At 36.4% G+C, this 11,825-nt stretch overlaps 1 protein-coding gene and 1 long non-coding RNA gene across 5 annotated transcripts in view; one reads left to right on the top strand and one right to left on the bottom strand.

The window, feature by feature from the left end:
- Window positions 1-8,027: 8,027 nt before the first annotated feature.
- On the top strand, window positions 8,028-9,586 carry LOC135712773 (uncharacterized). The gene is made up of 2 exons (XR_010518681.1): window positions 8,028-9,052; window positions 9,083-9,586. It is a non-coding gene; the product is annotated as an uncharacterized LOC135712773 (long non-coding RNA).
- Window positions 9,281-11,825, bottom strand: part of Spred (Sprouty-related protein with EVH-1 domain) — a 63,877-nt gene continuing 61,332 nt past the window's right edge. For all 4 annotated transcript variants that reach the window (XM_065235800.1, XM_065235801.1, XM_065235802.1 and 1 more), the window contains exon 10: window positions 9,281-11,032. The gene's annotated coding sequence lies outside the window, so the exon portion shown is untranslated. The remainder of the gene's footprint in view (window positions 11,033-11,825) is intronic.

Below are 11,825 nucleotides of genomic sequence, written 5' to 3'. Positions count from 1 at the left end.
TAATTTTTCCACTTTCGACCAATTTGGCACTTATCGATAAATGTTCTGTTGGAAATTTCTACTTTGCGCTACCAGCACTTAGTGCCTAGTGTAAATTGTGCAACACCAGCGCCATCAGGTTGTCAAAGAGGGTTTTTAAGTGGGGAAGTCGCCGTTAGTGGCACTTAAGTCGAATAGGAATCTTTACACTAGTTTTTAGAGAAATTTTGTTCGAGTCTCAACCACAGAGAACAGACGTTGAGGTTCGAACCAAAGTTCTCTAAAAACTAGTGTAAAGATTCCTATTCGACTAAAGCACCACTAACGGCGACTTCCACACTTAAAAAACCTCTTTGACAACCTGATGGCGCTGGCGTTTCAAAAGTTATACTAGACACTAAGTGCTGGTAGCGCCGAGTGGTAATTTTCAACAGAAAATTTATCGATACTAGCGCCAAATTGGTCGAAAGTGGAAAATTTATAGAGCAAATAAGGAGATGCTAGCACTACGTATCGGCGACGTTCCCACTTATCTTTACACAATTTTCTGGTGGAAGTTGGACGTCTGTTTTCTGTGCCTCAACGTATGTTCTCTGTGTTTTCACTGAGATGAAAGCAAGGTTGCAAATACTCATTTCAGCTAAAACAATGTTTTTCTAAATTATGAAATAATTAGATGCCATGATCAAATTTTGAATTGGTAGGATACAAGAAGAGGTTGCAAAGAATGTGTTTGACATATTAAACCTGTTTATTTCACTTCATGAGAGTCACAATCAGCGATTTTTCACAAACTCACTCACTCACTCACTCACTCACTCACTCAGCGATCAGCAAATCGCTGATTGTGACTCATAGAAAGCAAAATTTACAGGTTTTATGTTTCCAACGCATACTTTGTAACCTCTTCTTGTAAGTTACAAGTAAAACATGCCATCATACCATCTTTTGGTTTTATTATTCCGAAAAACATTATTTTAGCTGAAATGAGTCTTTGCAACCTTGGATGAAAGAGGAAACTGAGTGCATTTACAAAGGAAAGCTTTTATCACAGGCAAACAGACATAAAACTTGCAAGTTGTTCATCGAACAATTTAAAAGTGTCGTAGTTGGTAGTACGACCACCTGTGGTGCGCATAGTCAATTCCCTTGCGTTTGACACACTACCGCCAACAGTAAAAAAAAATTTGCCGAGATTTGCACAGCCGCATGTTTTTGCCGAGATTTGCTGTGCATTGACGCCGTTCAAAATATTAAATTCTCCCTGGAATTCTGTTGGAATTGAATCACAGAGAACAGACGTCCAACTTCGGTCAGAAACTTGTGTAAAGATAAGTGGGAACGTCACCGTTACGTGGCGCTAGCATCGCATGATTTCCTCTATAAATTTTCCACTTTCGACCCATTTGGCACTTATCGATAAATTTTCTGTTGAAAATTTCCACTTGACGCTACCAGCACTGATGCTCTGAACCATTTGTCGGATTTTTTCAACTTTTGGTTAAAATTTAGCAGATCAAAAGTTATCGATTAACCCTGCTATCCGAGCGTGGTTATTTCTGACAGACAAGAAGTTAAATTTTGACAACCGTGGCTGAGTTCTGCTCGAAAACCGATCGATCGGTAACACATTGATTTTCGAACATAACAAATAACTTTCGAAATGTCACTTTTAACCACGAGTTAAATTAAAATCGGCAAATGGTTCACAGCCTTAGTGTCTAGGGTAAATTGTGCAATGTCAGCGCCATCAGGTTGTCAAAGAGGGGTTTTAAGTAGGGAAGTTGCCGTTAGTGGCGCTTAAGTCGAATAGGAATCTTTACCCTAGTTTTTAGAGAAATGTTGTTCGAGCCTCAACGTCTGTTTTCTGTGGTCAAGGAGAGTTTAATTTGGTTCCGAGGGGGGTGACATATCTAAATCTCAAGTTTAGATGCTCAACAAATCTCACACTAACGAATCTATCTTCGAAAAATCTTCTTTCATTTGCCGCATCTACTTGCATCGCTCATCATCTTTTTGCAGGAAATCTTCAGAATCGTCATCAATCTTCTTTCTATCTACTCAGCGTGCGCGCAGCTAGCCACAGGAAAACACAATCTTTTTTGCATCGTAGATAGAGTCATCCCCCTCGTTTGGTTCTTTAATTTAGAAAAATATATCGGTTTTTATATATCATCTGAAAGAGCTTCGTTTTCTGAGCATAGCGATATTTTTTTTTCGAGCCCACACGCTTTCATCTCGATTTTTAAATCAAGATTTAAAGCAAAATAATAACCTCACTGTTTGACACTAAACTGACAAACTGAAAGCTCGCTCCCATACAAAGTGACACCGAGGGGCGCTAATAAGGAGATTTTTGCAAATGTAATCGTACTTATTTAAAATAGTTCCAGTGTACCAAAATTGATGAAATTTCCATTTTTAATGAAGATTACGAATATGCATTTACCTCAATACAAAGAACCCAATTAGTAGTAGTTTTGAGTTGAATTGAAGTTTTGAATTGAAATGAAGTTAAAACTCACAACATCTGAGAATAGCATCATGCGAGTTTTGAGCAGAATTGGACAGACTAAAAAAAAAGGAATTTTGAGACATTAGGCATTTTGAAAAATTTAGATAGAATTCTGAAAATAATTCTGAGAATGGTAAAGAAAATGTTCTGATGTGAGAACAAGGAAACCCTGACAAAAACTCCAAGTTCATCTTGAAAGGAGTTAAAAAAGAATTCTATTAAGGCTGTGTTCCATTTGGTGAATTTTCACTTAAATTTGACACTTCGAAAATAAATTAAGATGTTCGAAAATCCCTCTGTTGTTGATCTTCCTATTTTCGAGAAGGTGTTGTCAAAATTGATTCCTGGTCTGTTTCAAAGGAATTATAAGGCAAATTAAAATTCATAGGATAGATTCTTGCGAATCACAAGGAAGATTCCAACAGACTTCCAAGAAGAATATCAAAGAACTTTTGGAAACATTCCAAGCAGAGTTAACCCGTAGCATTAACCAGATTTAAATAAAATGCTCCATTTGCAAAATAAAAGCATTTTAAGATTGCACTCGTATACCTCACCGGGTAAAATTTTGAAACCATCATCACTCTCAAACGGCGCCGGTGGTGTAGTGGTAAGCGTGATTACCTCTCACCCCAGCAGGCCTGGGTTCAATCCCAGTCGACGCCACCTGGATGTTCTGAGGCATAACATCTCTGATCACGCCTTCCTTCGGATGGGAAGTAAAGCCGTTGGTCCCCGGTTCATGAGTTGATGGGTCGATAGGTACACACAAAAAACAAATATTGTAGCTCTAAAAATTATGCAATTTTATATTGAAAGTTTCGCAGATTTCGTAGTTTTAACTACGAAAATATTCAAAACGAAAGTTTTTTTTTTCGTTCAAAAGTTTTTCTTTCACTTTCGACTTGTAATTTTAAAAGTGGATTTTTTTAAATAAAAATTGTATAACTGTCAAAAATACCTCTTAATTGCAAAGTTTTGGCAGCACTGCACCTTAGTTTTCTGCTAAAGTAAACAAGACGTAGCAGTGAGCAGCAGGAGTGCTTCCACTTGTCCAAATTTTTCTTCCGCCGGTTTATCTATGTCATTGGAATCGATTCCTGCTACTAGCAGAGCGGTACACCACAACTCGAGCCACCACTAATTTCAACAAATTTCAAGTGTCATAGCAACCAACGAAATAAGCTCAGTGTGCCTGAATGATCAGCGAGCAAGGGTTCCGCAAGTGTGACGTCCGGCTCGAACAAACATGCATTCTGATCCTGACAATTGGAACTGCTTATGGATCAACGCCACGAAATAGCTTCTGGAAATGTCGAAAGGTGCAATAAGTAGAAAAGATTGTAAAACCCTCACCGTCAGGAAATAAAACAGTTTTTGTTGTATTTTTGCAGAAAAAAAACGAGCTTATTTCAACGGAAAAGGTAGGTTGTGAATCGGGAAGCGTACACGGCTAACAAGCTGCTGATTCAGCCACGCTTGAGGCAGGAAGAAAATTCTCCGATGTACAACCCAATTGAGAAGCATACCAGGACGTTTATGCTAAGAAACTCGACTTCGAGCGAATCAGTCCGTAGAAAGGAAATCTTTGGAGGATTCCAAGGCCACTGCACCGACGCTTTAGGAAACCGGGTGGACGAAATGGTCCCAATAGAGGATGTCCGCAGCATCAGCTGATGAGATCAAATTCTTTCGGATAAGTCAGACGGATGACCAGAGCAGCTTAGTCCGGAACCAGATAACGGAATCCAGTTTTAATGTAAATAAAATATATTTAGTAATAAATCATTTGAATAGTAATAATTTTTAATGTAATACAAATTAGGTCTTAAAATGAAAATTATACTGTAAAAATTAAAATACTTGTTTTTAAATTGAAAATATATATTTTTACGATCCGAAATACCATTCTTTCGTATTAAAAGTTGTTTTAATTAAAAATATCTAATCCGCTTTTAATTTCAACACTCCCACGCTTTCCATTTGACAGTACAACAATTCATTTTGAAAGTTTTAATTTTTAAAAGTAGGGAGCAAACAACTTTTGAATTAACAGTTGACTGAGTTTTGTTTTGAATGCTGAAGACTTTCTACCAAAAAGAACCAACGCAAACTTTTAATTTCACCAATGCTTTTTTTAATTTTATTAACGATAATTTTTTGTGTGAGGGTCCAGGTGTGGGAGCTGCCTTCCTGGCACGTCGGTAGCATTGGTGCTGAGCACGGAAAACAAGATCGACGGAAAAAACAAACCAAAGGAAAAAAAATCATCACACTCATAGTTCTTCTATTCTCCACGAGTACCAACTTTGATTTGCCAATTGATAACATACGTTTTAGCGAATTTGAGAGAATTAAACTCAAATTTGTGTTGGTTTAGTGGGCCGTGCACATGCTGCTAGCGAAGCAGGCACGGCACACAGCAAATTAATCCAGCTCAAGTCCCGTTTCACTCAAATTCACAAATAACGTATAGGTCATTCAGCTACTCGATAGACGTATTGCGCATTTTACACCAAGTTGGACTAAAAAGCGCGTTTTTATAATTTTAAAGTGTGATAAAAGTTACGTTTACGTGTAATCGTTTTGGTATCTTCGGTGCACTTATTCCTTATGATTCAAATAACTCTAAAGACCTCAAGACAATTTGACCTACATGTGCACTTTTATCACACTTTTTATTTTTGGAACAGTTTAATTTTGGATGCAAGCAGCAATATAATTTGAATTTTTATTTGTTTTCTTAGGTTTCGTTTAGATCTATACATTTCAACTTTTCTAACCCCGTATGCATAACCAAAATTTAAAAAAAATACTTTATTCTATTTTAAAAATATTCTCCCATACATCGTGTAAAATTATGAAACCATCATAATTTTTCAAGTTCTCCGATTCGCCACTAGCAGCGCTTTATGTTATCGTTAGATCGCCAATTGTATTACCATTTTGTTTTCAATTATAAGTATTATTGTATATGCAGAGTAGAAAAGTGTTAAAACTCTTAAAAACTATCCAGGTGCTTACGGACAGCCACCCATCGCACTTGACTAACTTAGGAGCTGTTTATAAGCTTCGTTTCTATGAAATGTTTAACCCCATTCATGCAAATGTTTGCATATTTACGAGCATATTTAGCAGTTTGGCGAGAAGCACATAGAGTGTCGAACGTCTTTTTAATTCGATTCCAACGAGGATTCCAAGGTCTAGGTCTCTTTCTAGTGATGCATAAACATTTTTAAAATATCCAATTGTTGATGTTAAACTAATGCGCGCCTGGTGACAGGAATAAAGGGCTGTTCATAAACTACGTAGACAGTTTAGGGGGGGGGGGGGGGGGTTGACAATTATCCACGGCCCATACAAATTTTAAAATTTTTGTATGAGCAATTGTTTACGCAGGGGGAGGGGGGTCAAGAATCCTAAAAAACTGTCTACGTAGTTTATGAACAGGCCCTAAGCACTATCCGACGGTGATCAGCTAGTGACAGCCCTTGGAAGTTTCATTATTTTTATGGAAATTTGTTAAATTACAATGCTAGTTCGTGTAAATATGATATTAAAATAAATGAATCTTGTACAAAACCTAAAAAACTATTGCGATATGTGCCGATCCTAAAATAAAAATTACTAGTTTTCAAATAAAATTTAAAAAAACATGATGAGGTTATGGACATGGTTATGTTAACTGCCATACCACATCGATTAATGTTGATATGGAGACGTGACCAACCAAATCAAATAAAAATTGAAAAGAGCCCCTTGTAAAATGTATTCCAATAACAGGCATCCGAAACGGCACCGGTGGTGTAGTGGTAAGCGTGATTACCTCTCACCCCAGCAGGCCTGGGTTCAATCCCAGTCAGCGCCGCCGGGATGTTCTGAGGCATAACATCTCTGATCACGCCTTCCTTCGGATGGGAAGTAAAGCCGTTGGTCCCCGGTTCATGAGTTGATGGGTCGATAGGTAGGGTCCAGGTGTGGGAGCTGCCTTCCTGGCACGTCGGTAGCATTGGTGCTCAGCACGGAAAACAATATCGACGGAAAAAGCAAACCAAAGGAAAAAAAAAAAAACAGGCATCCGATGCTGGTTATTGGTTTAATACGGTAGGATTGTTTTCGGATCTGATTTGCAACCATCGATTGAAGCATGTAGGAATTTCGTTGGTTTTACGATTTGTATTTTATTTAAATGCTATTTCAATAATTTAGCACTTAAATATCTAATTCTACTTACCAGAGAGATGCTACTTATGCCAGAGAAGAAAGGGTTTCCGCTCGGTTATATTCCTGGTGATCAGGCAAACTATCCAATGCCGTCTGCGATACAGGCGCTTTTGGTACTGCCTTTATTGTCTCGCTCGTCTGAATCTACCAAACCAGGCGTGATTACCTCCTAATGGTTTCGCAGCGGATGCAGCTCTAAGAAAGATGATGTTCCTGCGGATGGAACAATATATTGTTTTGATTGCTTCAATATGTAAAATTGTTCTAACAACTCACCTCAAACAGCAAAATTAATTGATTTAATTCAATTTCCGATGGGATGATCCTTCAGTATTGCATTCTCAGTTTGAATACTGCAAGAACATTGTTAACATTATTTGTTGATGTTTTGCTGGGAGCAACCTATTTTTCATTTTGAAGAAATCTCAATGATTTTGCATTTAAAAATTAGGATTTACTTACCATTCTTACCGGCGCTACTTTTCTGTTCATATTTGCTTTCTGTTATTGAATAAATCAATTACAATAATACGTAAAACATAGTTTTCTTATCACAGACTTGAAAATATATGCAGTTTGACAGATGATCACAAGTTCATCACCGCTATGATTCCAGCGCCGCGGTGGCCGGCATAAACTTGGATTTGTCAATACTGTGTTACTGCTGGGAAGGTTAAGCCAAAGATGAATACTAAGATGAAACTGTCGGAAGAAAAACTTTCAATTTTAGTGACCTCTTTCACGGTCCCTTTCATCCAATGAATACCCCCAGTATGCAAGGTAATTTTGTGGTTTTGCTGCCCCCTCGGTAGAGATGAAATTTTGCGCGCTTTTTTATCAAAACAATCACACCAAAATCAGAGATGTCCCAATTTTTAATTACTCGATTAACAACTAATCGATTATTTTTTGTTCGCTGTGCAGTCATTTTTCCACCAATGAGAGTGCAAAACTTGTTTGAAACGATCGGTGATGATCCTCTGCAGAAGTTAATGCTTATATCGGCATGATATAACCGATTACAAATATGTTACTGTTTGGTTCGTTAGTCGATTAATCGATTATTCGAATGAAAATCGGCCATCACTAGATGAATGCGAAACGTCATTTAAAATATTAAGGACCGTACATAAATAATGATACAATTTGAAAGGGACCGGGGCTAATCACAAATTACGCCCCCACGGTAACTGAAATACACACGAGTGTTCACCGGTGGTTAAGCCGTTCATAATCCTAATTGAAGTTCTTTTGTGTTCCACATCTTTGCCATAAAAAAACACCGCAGGTAAATTATTATTCATTCTTTTTTCTTTTTTATTTATTAGAATTATAAATATTTGCTTTTTACAAATATCATTTCTTTGATCTCTCATTTAGTTTTCTGTACTCTGTATTCTTCTTTTTTATTATTATGTATCTTCCATATTTCATTAAATATATTAAAACATATGAAAATCATAAAGTTCATAATTTTCCGGTTTGTATATCTCTCTCTTTTTTCGTAAGTGTCAAGTAGTTAGCTTCATCCAAATGTACTTCCATCGTCACTGATGTTAGTTAAAACTTTCCGTCAATGTGTTTTTCATCGTCCAAAAACTAACGAAAGTTGCACAAAAACATAAATGACAATCAAATAAGTTCAACTCGACCTTGTTCTGTTTTCTGTTTTTTTCTTGTTTTCCTATAAATATATGACGTGAATAAATAAATACAACAGAAGTAGTTTAATGCTGCCTAAAGTTGGTTTTGGTTTTTGTTTTCGCGATTAATTGTAGTGAAACGCAAACGATTGTTTCCATTATCATTCTCTCTGATCTGTATCGCGTCCCAAGAAGAGTTGTATGTCTACATTTTGCCTATCATTTTCGTGAATGATGTCTACGATAATTTCTATTGTATGCTTTCATTTATTATGTCTGTTTATTTCCATTTGTGTGTGTGTATTACAAAATTTGATTTTCTTGGATGGGAACTGAAATGAAATCTTTTGAAAACGAACATAACGGTACCTTGCATGGTTATCTTGAACATATTGCATGAGATCTATTCCGACAAAATGAAATCAAAATGTTTCATAAAGGTTAATTTTGGTACGATGCTCGGTTTGTCTGGTTTGTCTTCAATGCAAGTTACACATAAGTATTTTTGTTTTCGTAATAAGTTTATGTCTCCTTGCTCTCGTATTGATTTATTAGTTGTTTTGAATATATTTTTTATTCTCAATTTTATGTATTTTCTTTAAATGTTTCCATTAGTCTTTAATAACTTGTAAGACTTTCTGTTACGCTAAAACATAGATGTGTGTGTGTGTGTGTGTGTTTGTGTGTTGGTGTGTGTGAGAGTTTTTTTGTGTGGATGTAGAATGTATTTTGTTCATTTGTTAAACATTGTGTCACTATTGTTCTCGTTTGTGTTCGACAATGATTATGTAAAAGGTCATGTTTGACAATCGCAGAGCCCATTGCGACTGTCACGCCGACCTTTTATTATTAGCGATTGTGTACCCCTTCGAACATAAACACAGGTCTTCTGGGACCTGACCGATAGTATATATATATATTTAAATTAATTACAACGTTACTTATTTCTCCACTGATTTTAGAAACGATGGCTTTGCTTGCTCAGGTTTCCCTTGGTAGATTGAAATGACTCTAAACCGAGTGCACGTAGTAGCAGTATTGTGGAACGTCTGATCGAGGAAGGCATCCATATGGCACAGAATGGTTACGGGTGCAACGAAAGTGCACCTTCCAATGACAATTTCATTCGAAGTAAATTTAAAGAATGCTCGGAATGCCTTATCGCATCAAAGGTTCCTTCTGATACAGAAGTACAATTCGCTATTGAAGGTGCAATCGATATAGTTCGTTTCAAAAATACTGAAATCGTTGAGCACAGCTCACGATCCTCAGTTGGGAAACTTGGAAAGTCAGCTTTTGGTTTTACAAGATTCCTGCTATACTGGTTAGATTTATGCACTAATGAATCTTAAAGTAGAGTTCGTCTCCTTAAACTGCTCAGTTTTATGTACCTTTTTTACTGTTATTATAATATACACTGTTATATATTATCTAAATACATAACTATAGCGTTAATATTTTACTTTCTTAATCATATACTTTTTTATCCGCTGCGTTTCATTCGATAAATCAAAATGGATAAAACTAGTAAATATTCAACAAATTCATAAACGTTGAACTAATGTTTCATCTCTTTTCTTAGTATTTGTTTCCGAAACAATTTAAACAGTCATATACTATAATAGTTGAACGTTTTAAATTTCACCTTTTCTCACCATTCTGACTCCTCAAAGAGAGCTGCTCAAAATAATAAAATCTCAAACAACGATTCTTATGCGCTAGTAATTCGTAAAAAAAATTCTCTCTCGCTCTTTCTACCAATTATAATAATGTACACGTCGTCTACCGACATCATCTAAACGTTATTTGAACTAAACAGTAATACCTCGAAAAAAGAAATAAAACTAGGAAGAAACAAAATAACTGCTTCCCTTGTTTCAATATAGCACACATTTTATTTGTTTGTTCATTTCATGCTACAATAACAAAACAAGAATAGATTATTTTTTTGCATGTTAGCATTTTTCGTCTCTCGTCAGCACCAACCATAAATTTTATGGTTGATTAAATTATAATTCTTTTGCGTTAGCGTAACCCTTCACGTTTTATTTCGACAGTTTATTACGAAACTACTTAGCTTTTGTTTGCTGCCACTGTTATTCTTGTTGTTGTTGTTTTTGTTGTTGCTGTTGTTGCTGCTTTCATTTTCTTTTTTGCGCACATTTGAATTATCTGATTGTTGTGTTATTATTAAAGATTTGATTACCTTTCCCACGTCATACGTCTCTACGGGCCTACGAGTCTCAAAGCAAGCGACTCTGGCTTCAGTTGTTTTGATTTTGCTAATTCTTTTTATTTTTTTTTTTTTTTGGTTTCAGCTATAGATTTATAGACATCAACGAATGTTTGTGTATCTGTGTGTTTTACTTGATTCCACTCTCTACATGTAGCGATTTTTTCGTTTAATTTATTGTTTTTTTCGTTTAATTTGTTGTGTAACCGAATGTTTTTTTTTGTTTTTCTATCTCATTTTGCATTTGGTTTCATGCTAGTTCTTAATTTCTTCCTTGTATTCGCTCTATTTCCCTATCGCTTTGGTAGAATTTCCGATTTTAACGTTTCCATGTTGCCTTTGTTATTTATTTTTCGTTTGAATTTTATGTTGCTGCACTATTTTCCTTGTTTCCTAGTTGCTATTCAGAACAGGTGTTGAGAGTTGCTCAAAGACTATCTGTGAAAGAAATAGCAGGGAATGATTGTTAGTTTAATAGCTAAAACATTGTAAAAGGCATTCAAACATTGGAATATCTGTTTAAAAGTAAATTTGGACGCAGATTTCAATGTACCACCGCACCGCTACGGAACATGCATTAAGTACGTCCATTTTGGTCAAATCAATCGCACATTTGCAAACCCTCTCCTCCTTTCGAGCGTGGAGTACTTAATTGATTCTGTTGCGTGAAAACGCATTGGCTCACCCCTCACCAAGAACATCGCATGAGTCTAAGTGCACTATAGTCTATATAGTGAGTGCTTTTTGTTTATAGGTAATGAGATACCGTGCTTTCGCTTTGATAACAACCTAAAGAGAAGTGATATGGTAATTGATTAGAAGCGAAAGCACGGGCGTAGTAAATAAGTAACTCGACAGTGAGCATGCATAAGGGCCTATACGCGATGATCGATTCTCTTCGTCGATTTTCTCTTTTGTTAATAACTCGCTAGATTTAACGTTTCTCGGTGCGTCTGCTGTTGCTTTTGATAGCCAATACAACCTGTTACTACTCTGCATTGAACAAATTCTAGAACATTGTTTCGCTTAGCTGTAGCAATGCAAAGAGAAAATCGATGAAGAGAATCGATCATCGCGTATTCGCCCTTATGCATGCTCACTGTCGAACTAATTGCGTTACTTCTTCTTCTTCTTTCCTTTATTTAACGTCGGTCTCTGTTCCGCAATCTAGTGCCAATCACCGACGGACATCGATTGCCATCCATTGACGGCAATCGAATGTGCAGGAAGG

This window comes from Ochlerotatus camptorhynchus, unplaced genomic scaffold (assembly GCF_037179485.1).
Source record: "Ochlerotatus camptorhynchus isolate MF236.1 unplaced genomic scaffold, CSIRO-AGI_Acam_v1.1 ptg000503l, whole genome shotgun sequence".
NCBI classification, from domain to species: Eukaryota; Metazoa; Arthropoda; class Insecta; order Diptera; family Culicidae; genus Ochlerotatus; species Ochlerotatus camptorhynchus.
Note: the sequence above shows the minus strand (reverse complement) of the source record. Positions and strands in the feature narration are given on the sequence as shown.